At 48.1% G+C, this 19295-nt stretch overlaps 1 pseudogene; it reads right to left on the bottom strand.

The window, feature by feature from the left end:
- Window positions 1–19295, bottom strand: part of LOC102401361 — a 170823-nt pseudogene that overhangs the window by 23804 nt on the left and 127724 nt on the right.

Here is a 19295-nt window from a genome sequence, read left to right as displayed (position 1 = left end):
GTCACACTTTGGTAATTCTCCCAGTATTTCACACTTTTTCACTATTTGTTATAGTGATCTGTGATCAGTAATCTTTGACAGTACTACATTGCAAAAAGGTTACAACTTGCCCAAGGCTCAGATGATGGTGAGCATTTCAGTTAAGGTGTATACACTGTTGTTTACACATAATATAATTGCACATTTAATAAACCACAGTCTAGTATAGCCAAAAGTTTTATATGCACTGGGAAAAGGAAAACTCTGTATGAACTCACTTTATTTCGATGTTCGTTTTATTGTGGAGATCTGGGGCTGGACCTGCAATCTCTCTGAGGTCTGCTTGTATTAACTAGTATTACCAGGTGATCAATAAATGCTTCATGCATTAATGGATGAGAGTGGGAATGAAAGAGCAAAGATAATTAGCCAAGCAAGTATAAGCCAGCACATTCCAGAAGTGGCAGTGACCCAAAATAAACAGAGATGCTTGCTGTGCCTTGTAAGTACCTCAAGAGTAGGTTGGGGACAAGGACTGTTCTCACATTCGGTTCCAGGCAATGAGCCAGGGACCAGACCTTGGGCAGTGGTCCGACAGGCAGGGCCCCCACTTTATCAAGGCGGACTCTGAAAGTCTCCTTTCCCACTGTGAGCCTTTCTGAGGATTAAGAGGCCTTGGGCGTTTAGAAGTGTGACCTGACACTACACTACAACCACAGTGTTTTCTCCCACCAGTGGCCTCTCCGAGGATCCGCCTTGCCAGCCACCCCCTCTTCCGCCACTATTCCGAGTATAATCACTGACTCCTGATCCCCTTCGGATGAATCAACAAGTCAGGAAGGGTGAGTCATCCTGGCCTGGGGCTCTTTATCCCCAGACACTGGCACTCCTTCAACCACAGTCAACCAAAGCCCAGGCACAGGGTTCCGCAAAGGCTACCTACAGAGGAGCTTAGCCCAGAGCAGGAGTCTCGGCCTCAAAGTCCCACCTCTTCAATCTCTTCTCCCGGGAGCCTCAGTTATTGAGAAATATGGGGTTAGTAATCCCTCCTTCACTGTGGAGTAAAACAGCTGGCACAGTGCAGGGCATGGAGTAGCCCCTCAGTGAAGGGTGGGAGGGGACGGGGAAGAATGAGGAGAATCTCATCAAGAAGCAAGGCAGGGCCCTAGGTCTGGACCCACGACTGTGAGAGCGAGGCAGACGGCACCCTGACCTCCCAGCGACCCCCAGAATGTTGATGGAGGCCCAAGGCTGACCTTCCGGAGGCAGCGTGGTGGCGCTAATTGGGGTCTCCAGGTCACCAACTTCCCACCCTTGTTTACAGGTGGCTAACTTCCCTCCTCCACTGCTGCTCCTTCCGGCCTGGGCTGCAGGGGCAATGACCCACTGAGTAGGTGCTGGCTGCGGGGTTCAAAGGCAGCCAGCCGCCTGGAAGCAGTGGAAGATAAGGAAGGCACTGGCCGGGAGCCAAACCCCAGTTTGGGGATGAGGAGCAGCAGGTCAGAAGGCATAGATCACAGTGCCCCTGCTCCCTAGAGTGGCTTCCTGCTCTGCCATGTAAAAAGTTTACACTTGAAAAAGGTTGCCTATGTTTGGTCTTGCTTTCCCTCCCTCCTCTCCTTCCTCCGCAACCCTATGGTACAGATAGAGTCAACAGATTTGCCTGGAATTCCTGCCCAGCCCTGCCCTAGCCGTGCTACTCCAGGCACATCTCTTTGAGACTGTTTCCTCATCTGTAAAATGGGCGTCCTCAGACCTCCCTCAGGGGTTGTGATGATTGTATGAAGTCAAGCATATAAAGAAAACATGGGCTCAAAGCCAGGACATAGTAGAGAGTCAACAAGCCACAGCTTTCCTGTTACTGTCTGGTTAGGAGGTAAGGGGAATTTGATGAGTCAGGTGCTGCCTACCTTGGGAGCTGGGAGTGGGAACATCTCCGGCCCCTCAGAACACAAGGGCCCTTGCTCCCCTCTGGGATCACCCAGCCCCACCTTTGTCAGGAACCCTGGGAAGGAGATGCGCAGGCAAACGCAAAGCCTCACCATGCACTTGCGGTCGTCTATGCCTGTTAGATCCTCCTCAAACTCCTTCCCAACCTGGAAGTCCATGATGTAGTTTCTAAAAGTGCTCAGCGTGCGGATGATCATGTGGTCGCCTTCCTGCACGATCTCTTTGTCTGGCTTCAGCAAGTTGGCGATTTTGCGCAAGGCCACATTGACATCTGCAGGGAGTGCCAGGGTAGAGAGTTGGCTGAAAACATTTGGAGAACTTCTGCCAAGGTAGGGGGGCCCTACGAACCTGCTCCCCCCACCCCAAGAAAACCACTGGAGTTCCTTGCTCGATTAACACGGCCTCTGCGTGCAGCTGGCCTGTCCTTTTCTTTCTTTCCTTTTTTTCCACAACAAAGTTTTCTGCCCTATGCTAAACCTTTGAAAACAAAAACTAGCCAACCAAGCCCAGCTTTTCTAATGAAATCCTCCACGTCGAGAGCCAAATATCAGACACTGACCACCATGAACCCTAACAACCCGGGTTCGGCAATTCGCAGGTCTCTGGCTCCTGGAGGCCCCCGGTCCGCGGCCCGGGTGCTCTGGGCGGCTATAAGGCCTGACCGAGGCAGGCTGATGGGCGGCCGGCTCGGAAGGGCGCGGGGATCCCACCCTCAGAGGTCCGGCGGGGCGCCCGGGCAGAGCGCGGCGGGCAGCGCTTACCCAGCGCGCGCAGGTACTCCTCGAAATTCTCGTTGGCCAGCATCTTCCAGTACCCGGTAAAGTCGACCGGCATTTCGGGGGAACGACTGGGGCCCGACGGGGACCGAAGAGGCCGGAGCAGATGTGGGCAGGCGGTGCGATCTGGGTGGTGGGCGGCCCGGAAATGTGCGTCCTCCGGGGGCAGGGGGCTCTTGGGGCGGCGACAGCTGGATTGCAAGCGCGCACAAAGCCGGCGGGAGGATCCATCGTAGCGGTCGCTCCGCCCCTCTCAGTGGGGCGGGGGCGGGGAGGTCGGAGGGCCAGGTTCCTCAGACCTTCAGTTAGCTTCCCTGAGAGGGAAAAGGGAGATGGGGTGAGGGTGAAGAGTACTTAAATGATTCCAAATTCTTAGGTTCCTGCTGGATTCCTTCAGACTCCTTGAACTTTTCACATTCAGCGGCCACTTGAGGATTGGGAAAGTCTCGGGGTTGGCTGGAGTAACTAGGGAACGGTATCTCTCACAGGCTTTTGTCTTAAATCCCCGCGGGTGGCTCGGCCTGTGGGGGTCCAGGATCCGGAAGGCTGGGCAGTTCAACTGCGGGAAAGAAAAATGAGACACTCCCACCTCCCCCTCCCCGCCCCAATAAAAGCAAAGTTGATGTTGCTTGAAGTAAGTATGGCTAAAAGAGGCCCTCTGGGTGGTTCTGGCGCTGAGTGGCGTTTGAAATCCGCTTGTTTAGTCGCTAAGTCGTGTCAGACTCTCTGCGACCCCATGGACTGTATCCGGTCAGGCTCCTCTGTCCATGGGATTTCCTAGGCAAGAATACTGGGGTGGGTTGCCATTTCCATCTCCAGGGGGTCTTCCCCACCCAGGGACTGACCCGCACCTCCTGCGTTGGCAGGCAGATTCTTTCTGGCTGAGCCACCAGGATTATGCAAATATAAGCAATTATCAGAACCACGTTGTTCCTCACTCGGCTTTCACCTGGTGGCAGTGGAAGGCCACCCGGTGAAAGGCCAACTCCACGGGGTTGTGCACTTGGCTTTTTTTCACTTACTCTGTTTCTGGAGACCTCATTCTTTTGCAGGATATGCTATGGTTTATCCAGCTTGTCCTGCCCTGATGGGCATTTATGGGAGTATTGTTTTCTGATCTCGTACTGTTAGAAACAGTACTGCAGTGAAGATCTTTGAGCTCATCTCATTTCTCACCTGGTAGGTATGTCATCGTGCTTTAAAACCTCTGTCTTTGCCAGCAAGAAGATGACATAATCATGTGGGTTGACTTTTTGACTCTCTATTAAGACTAAATATCTCTTAAATTGCTTTTTGTACAACTCGCAGTCTGGGTGACAGCAGGTACATTCTCCTCCCACTCCAACATGACTGTGGCTCCAACCCCCAGGCACCTCTCCTTTGTCCCCCATCTCCAGGCTCATGTAAGTCCTCACACTGCATCTGGCTGAGTTAGAAAAAGATGCCTCTTCCTCAGGGTAGGGGCAGCTTTATTCCAGGCAGTGGGTTGGATTTTAGCCTCTTTTTGTTGCAATGCACAGGCTTCTCACTGTGGTGCCTCTAGAGTGCAGGCTCAGTAGTTGTGGTGCTTGGGCTTAGTTGCTCCGTATGATCTTTCCAGACCAGGGATTGACCCTGTGTCCCAGGCATTGGCAGGTGGATTCATATCCACTGGACCACCAGGGAAGACCAACACCAGGGTTTCTTAACCTTGACGTTGTTGCCAGTTTGGACCGTGTCATTCTTTGGTGGATGGAGGGTTCTTATGTATTGTAGGATGTTAGGCTGCATCCCTGGCATCTACAGGCCCAGTTGATACCTCCCAAAGATGTCTCCAGGCCTTGCCAAATGCCCCAGGCTGGTGGGGGAGGGGTGTGGGGGAGGGGAGCAAAATCACCCCTGGCTGAGGCCAGTGCTGTGGACAGCTGTAGCCCTCATCAGACCTCTTTCCCATCTCTTCTCAGCTGTACTGGGATGCTCACACCATCAGTTGTTCACACAGGCCTTGACTCTGCATCCTCCCTGGCCAGCCTGGAGCTCATCTCAGGGACTGTGGGGCAGCCTGTCCCTGCCCTGCCCAGTTTAAAGGTGCAAGAAGAAAGCCCCGTAGCTTGGTCAAGTGGATAGTGGGTTCTCACCTGATTTGGCTTCTCTAAGGCATCTAATCAGGACCAGCCATGGCCCTGAACTTCTTTGTTAGCCTGACTCACTAGAACAGAGGATCAGCCAAAGGCTTAAGCAGTGAACTGACTAGTCCATCTTTGACTAGTCTAAACTCCTCTCCCTGCTCCCTACATCATCCATCTCAGGCAGGTGGATTTCTCACCCTCCCCCATCTTTGTGCTGAGTCTTCTGAGATGTTTATGCCAAATGTCCAGCACAGTGCCTGGCACATAAAAAGGGCCAAGTCACTGCTGGCTCTTTGCATGCCCAGAGTGGTCCCCTCATGCTCCAGGCAGAGGTCTGCCCCTCCCCTACCCTTCCAGTAGGTCCTCTGCTGTTGGTTCCCAAGAACTGAGATCTGGCCACTCCTACCTCCTCCGGCCACTTTAGTCACCTCCTGTTCACCTAGCCTCAGTCTTCTGAGCTGGCTGGCTGAGCCCATGGCAATTAATTCGGCCTGCTTTTCCCTGGTTCCTATCTGCCTTTGTTTAGTCTCCCAGTGGCTAAGTATATGCCTGCCCTGCTGTGTCTCCTCCCAGGAGGAGGGGAAGGTAAATGGGGATAAGCCATGAGCTCCATGGAGATAAATCAGAACTCAGAGAGCCATTTCGATGAATCAGTGCCTCAATTTCCCATGATCCTTACAATCTCCGTGTGAGGTGGGAAGTCCTGTCCCGTTTCACTGAATGGTCTAGCAACTGGCCCTTGTGTACCCAGCCATGGGGCAGTAGAGCTTCTGGAGGGCAGCGGGGTTAGAGCAGAGAGCCCTGGAACAGACCCTGAGTCCTGTCCCTCCTCCAGAGATGCTCCTCACAAGAGGTGGGGCAGGAGGTGCCTTCCAGTGTCTGTCCTCTTTGCTGGGTCTCGCCATCCAAGACTGAGTCTCCTAGGAGGGGACAGGTGGCTCATACTTCTGCCTCTTGCTGATAAAGAAATCCTCCTTCATCCTTATTTCTCTTCTCAAGAGCTCATTTTATTTTAGAGACTTGTAAAATCTTCTCCCTTCCTGTGTTCAAATATGTGTCTGGAATTATGTTGTAGAGAACCACCTCACTCCAGTCCCCAAGCTACTACCGAGCCATCTGTGAGGTTAATGTCTGAAAGGATAAGGGTGGCCCAACAAAGCTGCCTCCCTGTGTCCACCGTGTCCCGAAGTGAGAGGGCTTGTCAAGAGGCCACAGGAACTGAGGGGGCACCGAGGTCTGCTCAGGATACTCCTCTTTAATGCATCCATGAATATGCAGATATGCAAATAAAACACCAGGTCTACAAGCCCCAGAATCTTAAACCCACTTTGGGGAGGTGGCCCGGGGATTTATTTCTGTCCAGAAAATGGTTCTGCAGAGTGGGTCAGTTACTTTTCATCGACACATGACAGTTGTTTCTACAGATTGTGATATACACTGCATGGGAAGTGTTTCTTCATTTCTTTCCCCTCCTTTCTCCCTCCCCCGCTCCTCCTTCCTTCCTTTCTTTCCTCTGTTTTTTTTTTTTTTTTCTTTCTTAACTATTTTATTATGGCAACATTTAAACTTCCATAAACAGAGATATAATTGTACATAGACCTCCCACGGATCCATCACCGGCTTCAACAATTATTAACCCATGGCTGATCTGGTTTCATCGATATCCCCGCCCACTCCCCATTTTCCAGAATTATCTTGAGTCAAATACCAGACATCATATTGCATCATCTGGAAACATTTCAAGAAGTATCTCTAAAAGATAGACTTAAAAAAAAACACCACAGCATCATTATCACAGCTAATAACCAATAATATTAATTTCTAAATATTATCAAATACCCAGAAAGTGCTTACTCATCTCTTAATTTTCATTTCAGTTTTCCCATAGTGAGGACGTTCGTCCAGTGGGTAGATCCAGGACACTCAACGAGGAGATGCTGGTTGTGGTAGTTTTGTGAAGGACACCTTTACTTATCTACCCCAGCCCACCTCCCCAGCCTAACATCCTTCTGCAAAGATACCTGGGTCCCAACTGTCTAATCTGGAGGCTCTGTACAATCAGCTAAGTTACTTCAGTCATGTCCGACTCTGCAATCCTTTGGACTGTAGCCCGCCAGGCTTCTCTGTCCATGGGATACTCTAGGCAAGAATACTGGAGTGGGTTGCCATGCCTTCCTCCAGGGGATCTTCCCAACCCAGGGATCCAACCACACAGCCATATATTTGCAAGGAAAATGCTTCCTAGAAAATGAAATCTGGGTCCTGTGGAATCTTGTGATTTCTGTGGGGCAGGCATAGATGTCACATGGAGGGGATTACCCATAAGCTGTGTTGACTAAAAAAAAAAAAAGTGCACAGGTTGAGAATTATGTTTTCAGTGGACAAAAATGAGGTCTTAAGCCCAGGACACAGCCTTCCGGACAATTTTAAGGAACTGTTTCAAAGAGGTAAGGGAGGAGCCAGGATTTATAGGAGTTTTTGCAACAAAGACCAGGTAATTAGACCATCAAAAGAGTACTGTTAATTAAAGTAAAGCAGGCATCTCAGTTTAATGAATTTAGCACTTTTGTATATATAAAAGATGCAAGATTATGGGCTCATTGAAATCATTCCTTTGATATGTCCCTCAGTCACCCTGGGGGCTCAGATGGTAACATAGCCACCTGCTATGCAGGAGACCTGGGTTCAATCCCTGGATTTGCAAGATCCCTGGAGGAGGGAATGGCTACCCACTCCATATTCTTGCCTGGAGAATTCCATGGACAGAGGAGCCTGGATGGATACAGTCCATGGGGTTGCACAGAGTCAGACATGACTGAGTGACTAATGCTTTCACTCTCACACTCTCACAGATGTCTGACAGGATGGTCCTCCAGAATACTGGTTTGGCTGAAAGATAGCATCTAAAATAGAGACGTAGCTGGTAGGAAATCAGAAGTCAGTCTTTGAGTTCCAGTCTGATTTTGGTCTTTAAGTGGCCATTTCATGCGATGGGAGATATGGTGGGTGGAAAGACTGGAGATGTCACAGTTCCATGCCTCGCAGCATCAAGACAGCGAAGTGGGAATGGTTTTGGTCAGAAGCAATTAGTAAAGGAATTTTTAAATGATTTGTCGTCAGCAATTAGGTTAAACCAGAGTCACCAAAAGGTGGGAAAAGGGTCCATATAATTTATCTGTCTACTGGTGGCCAGTCAGCATAACTCCCCTAGGATGTGCCCACAAAAGGACTAATGTGCAGAGTGGCACCGCTTATCTGTGAAGTTCGGCAACTAAGAGCAGTCCTTGCCAACTTTTAGACAGAAAATAGGTGTCGGCAGATTCTTGACCCTCATGGTGTTTGCTGTGGTTTCAGTAGGCTAATGTGGCCAGTGTCTGGGGAGAGGTGGCCAGTGTTTGTTGTTTTTAAATCACTTCTCTTAAGCTGTCTTTCCCAAGTACTTGGTGTACTCGGCCTTGTGGATTTGAGATTTAACAAAAGATATATAAATTTTGTGTTTTCACTTTGATGATACTCTTTTAAAAATTGAAGAATAGTTGACTTACAGTGTTGTGTTAATTTCTGCTGTATGGCAAAGTGATTCAGTTATACATATATATGTATATATATATACACACACACACACACACACATGATGATACTCTTTAAATATAGTTTTGGCAAGTAATAAATTTGAAAAAACTGCATTGTACATATCAAAATTTTTCCCATCTCCTTGTCTTTTTTACAGAGGACCATAATTCTGTGTACTTTACCCTAGACCTTCCTATGAGGTTAATCAGAGATGCTGGTTAGAAGGGAGGATTAGAGGTGGCATTGAAAGACTAACTTAGTAGACAGAGAAAGAGCCAGCAGTTATTCTTGGAAGAGAAGGGGAGACTGGAAAAAAGGTAAGGGATAGGGGTAAGGAGCGGCTGTCCTTGCAGAGTCAAGGACTCTTCAACAGTAATTGTTACGGCTGGATATGAGCTTTGTGCTGATTATACAAGCCCGGGTGAGATATGAGTCCCTTGGGTCTTCATTTTCAATGAGCCTTAGAGACGCATGTGACTTGCTCGAGGTTGAACAGGTAGAATGGCAGGGCTGGGACTGGATTTGTGTCTGGTTCTGTGTGACCTGAGGCCCAGGGTCTTAGCCACTGCTTGGCTCCTGAGTGAGGCAGAGATCTATGGGGTTCTTGGCATGCTGGCACTGATAAATAAGCCCACAGAACAAAACCCCAGAGAGAACATAAGTCTTCAGAGTCATCATCAATATGGAAGCAGAGCTTGAATCTCCACGTGAAATGCAAGCACAGAGCATATATTCTAAGCAGAAAAATCTATAAAAAGTTAAAGATTAATGGACTTTAGTGAGGCTCCAGCCAGATTTAAAAAGAACAAATCTTGCCAGACCAGTGTTTTTGCCTTCGGGGGGCAGAATTATACAATGAAAAGATGAAAGGGAAGCAACTGGTCAAACACACTGATTTCCAGGCAACACATGACCTGTCCTCCGAGGACTTCCCTGAGAACGAACACAGATCCAGCCGTGCTGGCCGGGAGGTGGGGAGGCCTTGGCAGGGAGGCTCAATGGGGTAGGGTGGGCTGCAGTCACCTGTTCAGTCCAGGGCTAACCTCAAGGCCTGGGTCTCTGTCCTGTCTCCTTAGAAGCAGTGGAGGTAAACACACACTTTAGGTGGCTCATAGAGGGTTTTGCTTCCAACAAGAGAAGAAATAGGCCAGGAGCTCATTGATTCAGGGACAGAGAACACAGTCCAAATAGCATTATCATAATATTTGTAAAGACCCATCTCATCCATGACCTCCCTTCCTGCTACACCTTGCCCTCTGCCTCCTGACTGATAAACAGTCCAATGGAATGAAGAGATGGGTATTATTTTATTTTAAAACAATTTTTATTTTATATTATAGTGTAGTTGATTAATATATTGTGTTAGCTTCAGGTGTACAGGAAAGTGGTTCAGGTTCACATATATCTATTCTTTAAATTTTTTTTCCATTTATGTTATTACAGAATATTGAGCAGGGTTCCCTGTGTTATACAGTAGGTCCTCATTGATTATATATTTTACATACAGTGGTGTGTATATGTCAGTCCAAACTCCCAATTTATCCCTCCCCTGCCTCCCACCTTTCCCCTTTGGTAACCATAAGTTTGTTTCCTATGTGAGTCTGATTCTGTTTTGTAAATAAATTCATTTGTATCATACTTTTTAGACTCCACATATAAGGGATATCATATAATTGTCTTTCTCTGTCTGACTTACTTTACTTAGTATGATCATCTTTAGGTTCATCCATGTTGCTGCAAATGGCATTATTTTTATGGCTGAGTAATATTCCATTTTATGTATGTACCACATCTTTATCTACTCTTCTCTCGATGGATATTTAGGTTGCTTCCATGTCTTGGCTATCGTAACAGTGTTGCAATGAGCATTGGGCTGCATGTATCCTTTTGAACCAGGTTTTCTCTGAATATATGCCCAGCAGTGGGATTGCTCTGTTTTTAGCTTTGAGGAGGTGGATTTTAGAGTCAGACTGGTTTTGAATCCCAGGCCTACCATTTCCTAGCTGTATTATCTTGAGTAAGTCGCTTAATGTCTCTGAACCTTTACCTCACAGGATAGTTTTGAGGAACCTGGCCTTCTCACCCTCAATAAATTCTAGCTTCCTTCTTGTCCTTGTCATTCAAGGCCCTTGACCATCTGACCTCAGCATTTTTTCCCAGTGCTATATTTGTTTCCCCTTGAGTCACCTTCTTGGGCTGGTGGCTTGCTCTTATGTGTTTTCCCAGCCAAGCCTCACTCATGCACATCCTTGACCCCCAAAGCCTTCTTCTCTTCCTCACTCATCAAAGTCCCCATGTCCCAATTTCACTGTGATCTCTTCCATGAATTCTGGGCACCCTGAGCTCTCCCAGAGGTGTTGGTGTCATGCTGCCTCTGGTGGACAGAGCTTTGATTTCTGGGAGATCATTGCGCACATGTGTGTATGCCTGCTTTCGCTCCCTCCATGAGACTATCAGTGCTTTGTGGCTAGTCCAACACCTGGTCAGGAACTGGACACACAGTGGGCACTTGCTGAGAGAACAGGGCAGGGGGAACATGTCAAAGCTGCAAGGGATGGATCCTTTCACAAACACCAGGTACCTTCTAGGCTCCTGGAACTGGGCCATATGCTGAGGACACTGCCATGAGCCAGACCCACTGCCCCAAGGAAGGTAAGTCCAGGGGGGAGACAGAAATGTAACAAGTGGAGGCTTGTACAAGATGCCCTCAAGGACAAGATGGTGGTGGAGCACAGGGATGAAGTCTTAGAGGACAAGCAAGCAAACGTCCCCTTGACTGAGGGCAAAGGGATCACTTCCCAGAGGGAACAGCACATACCAAATCAGGGAGGTGTAGGAAAGCTTGGCGTCTTCAAGGGAAGTGGGGGAGCATCATGTGGCTACAGCAATGACTAGGGGGGAGCAGGTGGGAGAGGGAAGGCATGGTCTGCCATAGCAGAAGAAAACGTTGGGCAGACAAGTGGGGCCAGGCCATGGGGAGTCTTCGATGCTGCAGCAAGTTACTTGGCTTCTATCTTGTAGGAAATGGGAGCATTGAGAAGTTTAAGGGGTGTCATCATGAGGGAAAGGAGAGACGCACAGTCATGGTAACAGGCCCTGGGCGTGGCCAGCCTGCCCAGGAGCAACAGAGATTCTGGTGCAGTGCCGTGTGCAGCAAGATGACTCATTTGCCCACCAGGAGATTGCAAGGGATGTAGGATGGAAGCGTGGTCTTGTTCCTGTGTGACCATGCCCCTTGACTCTAAGGATGAGAGTAGGATGCGAGGCTTCTGCCCACCATCCATGCAAACCACCTCCATTCACTCACCCTGTCACACTTCACCACTGAATGCATCTTGCATCTACCCATTCACCCATCTACCCACTCATACACAGTGGCGCCCATCCACCCAGCTACCCTCTGTCCATCCTCCCAACCGTCCACCCATCTTTATTTTATAACAGAGTTTTTTCACTTCAAGCCATAATCAGGAACTATAAGGGATGCAGAGAAAAGCTTGAGGCCTGTGGTTGATTGCAGACATGTCTGTAATGTACAATACTTGGTCATTCTTCTTATGGAGAGACTGGCCTCATGACTTGCTCTGACCAGTAGGCTTTGTGGCAGGAGTGATGTCATACCAGTTCTGAGTGAGGCCTCCAGAAGCCTTTTGGAACAAAACCTTTAATTAAGGCCAGCCAAGATCAATTGATCTTGGCCTAGAAGCACCCAGCTAACTGCTGGACTCATGAGAAATCATAAATGGTTCTTGTTTTAAGCCGCTGAGACTTAGAGTGATTTTTTTTTTCTTTCACAGCCAAGGCTCACTGATACAAGGATGCGAGGGAACAGCATAGTCAAAATCTTGCCTCTTTCCACTGAGAGGAATTCTCTTTGCACTTAGGCTCCTGGGGTCCTGGCCAAGGCACTTGCCTTTGTTTTTCTTGGCGGAGCAGGGACTGGATGTGGAGCCACCCCAGAGGAGATGTGGTAGTGTGACGATTGATGGTGAGAAGCTTCAGGGACAGCTCAAATACTTCGTCTCCAACATGCCTGATGAAGATGATGGAAGATGATGCCAGCCACTGTCTGAAGCTCATGTGACAAACAAGAGAAAAACACTATCTAACTTTATCCTGAGACACACAATGGGGTAGGTGTTTTCTTATCACTCTCTTATAAACAACAGAGTTGGAGAGATGAAAGGTGCAGGCCACATCGTTTTAGGTTAAAAAAAGTCATGATGCTAACCCAGTTCCGTGTGATCCCAAAGCCAGCATCCTTTTCTGTTATTGCTACTCTGCAGAGTGATTTCTCTGTGCTCTGTCCTTGGAGAGAAGGGGCGGGGGGTGGGGGAGGTGGCTTCCATCTTTGTTGGGTTCACACCAGTTCCAGTTAGTTCTTTCTGTCTGTTTGGGATCCACCTGAGGAACTAAGGTGGCCTTAGTTATGTTTGGGCCTCTGGATGAGAATGACACTGGATCTGAGGGCAGGTGGGTGGACTGCAGCTTGCAGGAGAGAAGACTGGGGAGAGGCAGGAGGTTTGGGTGTGGGGGGAGTGGGAGAGGGGTAAAACAGGAGCACAGTTGGTCAACTTTGGGCTTAGGATTGAACTGAGATGCCCAGTGCGCCACTGAGAACCTGTGCATGGGCTGGAGACCCTCCCAGTCCAGCTCAGAGTGGGTCTACAAATCTGCCCCCCACAGCCACTGCCAGTCCACTCCAGTCTTTCCAGGTCAGACAGTCAGAATGGAGTTCTCCTCATTGACCCTCTGACCTTCCTCTGATTCAGAGGGACAGGAAACCCTTTGTCAGTTTCAGTCACCTGACACAAAGTGACCCTACCATGAACTTGGAAGAAGGGAGGTCCCCGGGGACCAGGGTGGGGAGCGAGGGCTTTTAGAAGGTGGAGTTTGAGAGGGTCACCAGGATGAGTGGTGATCAGAGAGGCTTAGAGAAGCAGGAAGCGCATCCTAGGTTAGGGAGAGGGCTCGCACAGACGCTGGGGAGCAGGAAACCGTGGTTGATTACAGACAGAGAGGATCTCCAGCCATGCAGAGGAGAGGGTTCGTGGATGGCCATGCAGAGAACAGGCGGGAGTGAAAGAGAATGACTGGACCTGGAGGCTCAGATGCTAACTGAGACGTCAGCCTTTCCCCATGAGGTGATGGGAGGATGTTGAATGTCTTTGACGCCCGTGTGACAGCAGCACAATGGAAAGACAGTTTAGGAGGAGCTGCCTTGGGAGGGGGCGAAGGACAGATACTGTCCATCTTCTAAAAGCTCTACAGAGGATCGGCCAAGCTGCATGCTGGACAGGACACACCCATCTGCATGCCTTCTTCCTTCACCTGATTGAGTCTTAGATAGCATCTTCCAGAGAGACCGCTTGCCTCAGGCTCCTGGGGTTTTGTTAAAACTTAGATCCCTGGGTTTGTTTCAGCTCACTGAATCACAGTCTGGATAAGCCCAGAAAAGGGTACTTTTATCAGGCTCTCCAGATGATGCTTATGCCCCTGGCATTTTGAAGACATGACCCCTGGCATCTTTTTTTTTTCTTACCAATTTAAAAAAATCTTTATTTTTTATTTATTAAATTATGAAAATACGATAATACATTTATTATTTCAAGGAGACTTGAAAAATACAGAACAAAGTTACATATTGTTCCATTATATATTACAATTGCTTGTTTCAAGTAGATATGTTAAGATTTTTAGTTGGTGCTTCAATACCAAACTCTCAAAAATTAATAGAATGAATGTACAGAGAAGTAGGAAAATATAGTAGACCTGAAAAGCATTATGAACCAATTCAACATCATTGAGATTTACAATTTTCACACAACAGTAGGATACAAATTCTATTTAAGTTCCTATATAGACTATAAACTAGGAGTCACTGGAACATATCCAGAGACAAAAGACCACGTACAGAAATGTCATGGTCTAAAGGTGTTGAAGTCATAGAGTCTGTTCTCTTATTACCATGGAATTATGTTAGAGATCAAAAGATATTTGAAAATAACCCACGTATTTTCAAGTGCAGTATGACATTTAACAAGAGAAAGCTTTGACTTAGCTATTGAAAGCCTCAATAAAGTTAGAAGACTGAAAAAACACAGAGGGTGATTGCAGAGAAGAAAGCATTTAAATGAGAAATATCAAGATGAAAAATTAATATCAAAGATACTTAAAAAAATCCCATGTATTTGGAAATTAAATGTCTGCTTTTAAGTGAGGGATATATTTAAGAAGCCATAACAAGGAAAATTAGAAAATATCTGTAATAGAATAAAAATGATCCCTAGCTTCTTTACTGCTCAGTTGTCCTGGCCCCTCCCCTTCACCCCAACTCTGTACTAGATAATGCTGGGGCTACTCTGGATATGCGGCTCTCCTAAGAGCCTGGGGAGCCTGATGGCGGGGCCCTAGGCTTTCCTGTATCTACTAGCAGATCTCTGTAGGTGTCTGTAGTGCCATGATGGGAGGACCCCGTGAGCCCGACATCATTTGTGAGAAGCTAAGAGAACTGTCTGAAATCATCTCCGTGGCTGGCCCAGTGGTACCACAGATGTGACTGTGCAGGCTTGGCCTGGCTGTTCCAGGAAGACAGTGTTGCTCACCGCAGCCACCATTGCCCTGTCCGTGGCTGCCCTGCTGATGGCAGGCTTTCCAGCTAGACTGTGGTCTGGTCTTATTCACTCACTGGGTGTTTGAGTTAGTTTTCCTCCCTCCCTCCCTTCCACCTTCCCTCCTCCTCCTCTTCTGCGGTCCCCAGTTACAAGCAACAGAAACAGATTCTGGAGCTTTTAAAAAATGAGGAAATACAGTGGAAGGATTACCAAGGACACAATCATGTTTGGAGAGAAAAATAGGAAAAACAAATGAGACCCTGTATTGGAACTGGCCACAGGATAAACCTATTCTGGCCGTTTCTAGTGGTCATTGTGTTCTAGATTTAAATTGCAGGGAGTGAACATCTGGGTGTGCTCACCAGGCTGAATCCAGTGAGGAAGATAAGTCCTTAAAAGAAAATGAGGGTGCCATTAGGAAGGAGAGTAGGTGGCAGGCCTTCACCAGACCATCTGATGTCCACCCGTGGGGGGCTTGGTCTGGGCACAGTGAGACACCGAGCCCCTCCTCTTTACAAGGAGGAGAACAAGTCTGACCCCATATTGGATCTGCTTTTACTCTAACCTTTACATTCCACTGCTTTGAATACAAGCTAATCACTAAAGGGAAGTTGCCTGTAAGCTTATTATACATAATGGTCCATCTCTGGGAACCCTGCCTCCCAGGTAATGAGGATTAAGCTAAAATACCTTTGTTTGGGTCACAAGAAACATCCTGACCAGGCCCACCTGGCTGTAGGAAGAAATGAATACATTCCCAAACCAGGAGTTTACCCCCTCCTCTTTTAGTGTAAAAGAAGCCTGAGTTCTAACTCAGCAAAGACAATTCTTTGGGACACTAGTCTGCCATCTTCTCAGTCTGCTGGCTTTCTGAATAAAGTTGCTATTCCTTGCCTCAAAGACTCATCTCTCAATTTATTGGCCTGTCATGGGGAGAGTTGTACAAGTTGGACTCAGTAACACTCTCAGGGTGCAGTCAAGTCAGGGAGACAGCCACAGAAACAGGGGCACCTGGGGTGGCTGGGGCTGTAGCATCACTGAGTAGAGGCTCTCCCCAGAGAAGAGAGAGGGACGTTAGAGCAGAGGTTGGGAAAGACAGGTCTCTGGTGACCTAACATCTTGAGATGCCAGGGAAATCCACACTCACCTTGCAAACATCCGTTTGTACCAACTTGCCATCCTTCTTCCAAGAAGCCTGTTGAGTTTTGGCCAAGTTAGGACTCCCAGTGAGGCTGTGAGGGTCTAGACATGGCTTCTGGCTGCTGTGGAGCATGGGGACCCACACCTGGCTTGACCCTCCGTGTCCTGTAGTCCACGCAGCCTCGAGGAGGAAATCCCTGCCCCCTCTGCAGGATCTCGCTGAGGGGACCGGCTCACGATCCAGCTGTAGCCATTGTACTCTGCCCTCCCTGATCCTCCCAGACCCATGGCTACTCAAGCACATGCCTGTGGGCCCTGGGGGGGACTCCCTCTAGCTTCTGCCCAACCCATCCTGGGGTCTGGTCCGTCTGCCCACAGCATAAGGAAGAGTGGAGAAGGAGAGACTGACATCTGATTGTCATCCTGCCCTCCCTCCCCTTCTCCCCCCAGGAGCACATTTCCTAGCAGCACCACCTGCAGCAGGACAGGAGCAAGAGGCATATACACAGATGCTAGGTTACTCTGCAATTTTGTGGGTGCTTACCCGAAAGTGGGAAGTGTCCTTCACTTCTTTCCTGCCTGCCCACCTTCCACCCTTGTAGAAATGTCACTGCCGCATAGACCAGGTAGATAAGTCCACCCGGGGCCAGCGAGTCAGGGAATCTAGAACTGTGACACTGAGACAGGGCTTAAGGTGGAGGGTCCCGTGGGTACAGGTGTGCCAGCTGCTGGAGGATGAGCAGTGGCTGAGGACCATAGCAGTTAGTAGTGGGGGCAGAAGGGGAGGGAGATGAGGAAGTAGGGGAGGAGGAGGGAGGAAAAGGGAAGGTGGGGAACATCAATTTCTTCTTTCTCTCCAGTTTCTTTGTTTTGTTTTGGCTCTGCTGGGTGTTCATGAGGTGACCAGGCTTAGTTGCCCTGTGATAAATGGTATCTTAGTTTCCCCACCCACATCCCCTGCATTGGAAGGTGGATTCTTAACCACTGGACCACCAGGGAAGTTCTTCTCTCCAGTTTCTCATGAACTGGTATATATGTCCTGTCCATGGGCTCTTCCATTCCTGACATCCTGATGACACCTGTGCTCCCGCCTCTGTTGTTTGGGTGAGTTTGAGGAGCTCCTGTGTACCAAAAAGAAAAAAGAGTCCTTGACAGAGGCACCCAGCAAACACCAGGAACAGTGTGCAGCAAATTGCTCTCTAAAAGGTGCGAGAGTCCCTGAAACTCTTCCACACAGATTATCTGTTGGAATAAAGAGATGGGTATTGCAGTGGTGTGTATGAAAGATAATGAAGGTGACTCCCTGCAAAGGAATAAGGAAATGAAATTTCAGCTGCTTTATGAGATTCTATTTTTTTTAAAAAAAATTCAATGTACTTAAAAAAATCAATCTGGTAACATTGATTAGAATAAAAAGTACACATACCATTTGACCCAGCAGTACCACTCCTGGAATCTATGCCACAAGAACACTAGCTTGTAAGGGTTTATATACAAGGATGTCTATTGCAGCAAAAAGCTAGGGAAAAAAACTTTAGATAAGAACTTTGTAAATTACACTTTGAGTTCTATGTTCCTCATACCGTTAAGTGTGTGCGTATAGAAAGGATTCTGAGTGCAAACATGCTTCAAAAACACTGATTTATACAGACAGGTGTGTTTATCATGAGCTTCTTGGAGCTATTAAGATCCTTATTCAGGTATTATTTTTATGCAATATTTACTGAGTCCTTACTATAAGTCAGGAGTCATACTGGAGAAAAAGCACAATGATCAAGGCAAATCCTTGCTTTCAGGGAACTTGATGTTGTTATTGAATCAGTCATTTCAAGAGTGATGAAATTCTCTCACCAAAGAGGAAGGCAGGGGGCTGGGAGTCCAGTGGGCAGGTCTGGCTTAATCGAGACTCAGAGAAGTGTGTGAGAAACTGAAAGAAGCCCTAGGCTGGAACAGAGGGTGAAAGGGCTGGGGGCTGGGGTGGGTCGGGGGAGGACTAGGGGGAGGAGGAGGCCAACCCTGGGAGAAGCCAGGTCTCTACTCCAAAAGCATGTAATGGAAGCTCAGAAGGATTAAAAAAAAAACAATTTTATTTATTTTCCGTTGCACTGAATCTTCGTTGCCTTGTGGGCTTTTCTCTAGTTGTGGTGAGCGGGGACCACTCTCTAGCTGTGGTGCTTGGGCCTCTCGTTGTGGTGGGCTCTTGTGTTGCTGAGTACAGGCTCTACGCCCTTGGGCTTCAGCAGTTGCGGCTCCCGGGCTCTAGAGTACAGGCTTAATAGTTGGGGCACACAGGGCTTAGTTGCTCCATGGCATGTGGGATCTTCCTGGATCTGGGATTGAACCTGAGTCTCCTGCATTGGCTGAAGGATTCTCACCCACTGCACCACCAGGGGAGCCCTCAGGAGGACTTTTTAAAGACACCTTTATTGAGGTGTAATTTAAATACCACAAACTCTATTTTATGTGTACAGCTGATGGGCTTTGGTAACTTTATATACTGGTGCAATCATCACCACAATCTAAATTAGAATGTATCTATTACTCCCTAAGTTCCCTTGTGTCCACTTATGGTCAATCCCCATGCCTACCCTTGGGCAGCCACTGGTCTGCCTTCCGCCTCTAGAGTTTTGCCTCTCCTAGAGATTTCATATTGATGGAATCATACAATATGTCATTCCATATGCCTGGCTCGGAGATTCATTCACCTTGTTGCAGGTGTCCATCCCTAGTTTTTCTCCTTGTAATTGCTAATGGTATTCCACTACATGGATGCAACACATTTGTTTTTTCAAGCACCAGTTGATGGACATCTGAATCTCCCCAGTTTTTGGCTCTAGTGAATAAACATTTACATACAAGTGTGAGTGGACACATGGTTTCATCCCCCTTGCATGGACACCTAGGGTTGCTCAGTTGGTTCTAACCACTCCCGCGGGTGGCGGATGGCAGCTCACCGTGGTTCTCTAAAGACTGACGAGGCTGAGCATCTCTTCCTGTGCTTGTTTGTCATTCCTGCATCGTCTTTGGTGAAGTGTCCTTGTTTCTAGGATTCCATGTTTGGTGACCTGCTTGAAGGATTCGCAGGACTCAGAGGCAGTTACCTGTCTTGGCAATGAGTCACTACAGTGAGGGGACACACAGCAGGGCCGGCCAGG

Source organism: Bubalus bubalis, chromosome 1 (assembly GCF_019923935.1).
Source record: "Bubalus bubalis isolate 160015118507 breed Murrah chromosome 1, NDDB_SH_1, whole genome shotgun sequence".
In the NCBI taxonomy this organism is placed as follows: domain Eukaryota; kingdom Metazoa; phylum Chordata; class Mammalia; order Artiodactyla; family Bovidae; genus Bubalus; species Bubalus bubalis.
The sequence above is the reverse complement of the archived record's forward strand: the minus strand, read 5'-3'. Positions and strand labels throughout refer to the sequence as shown.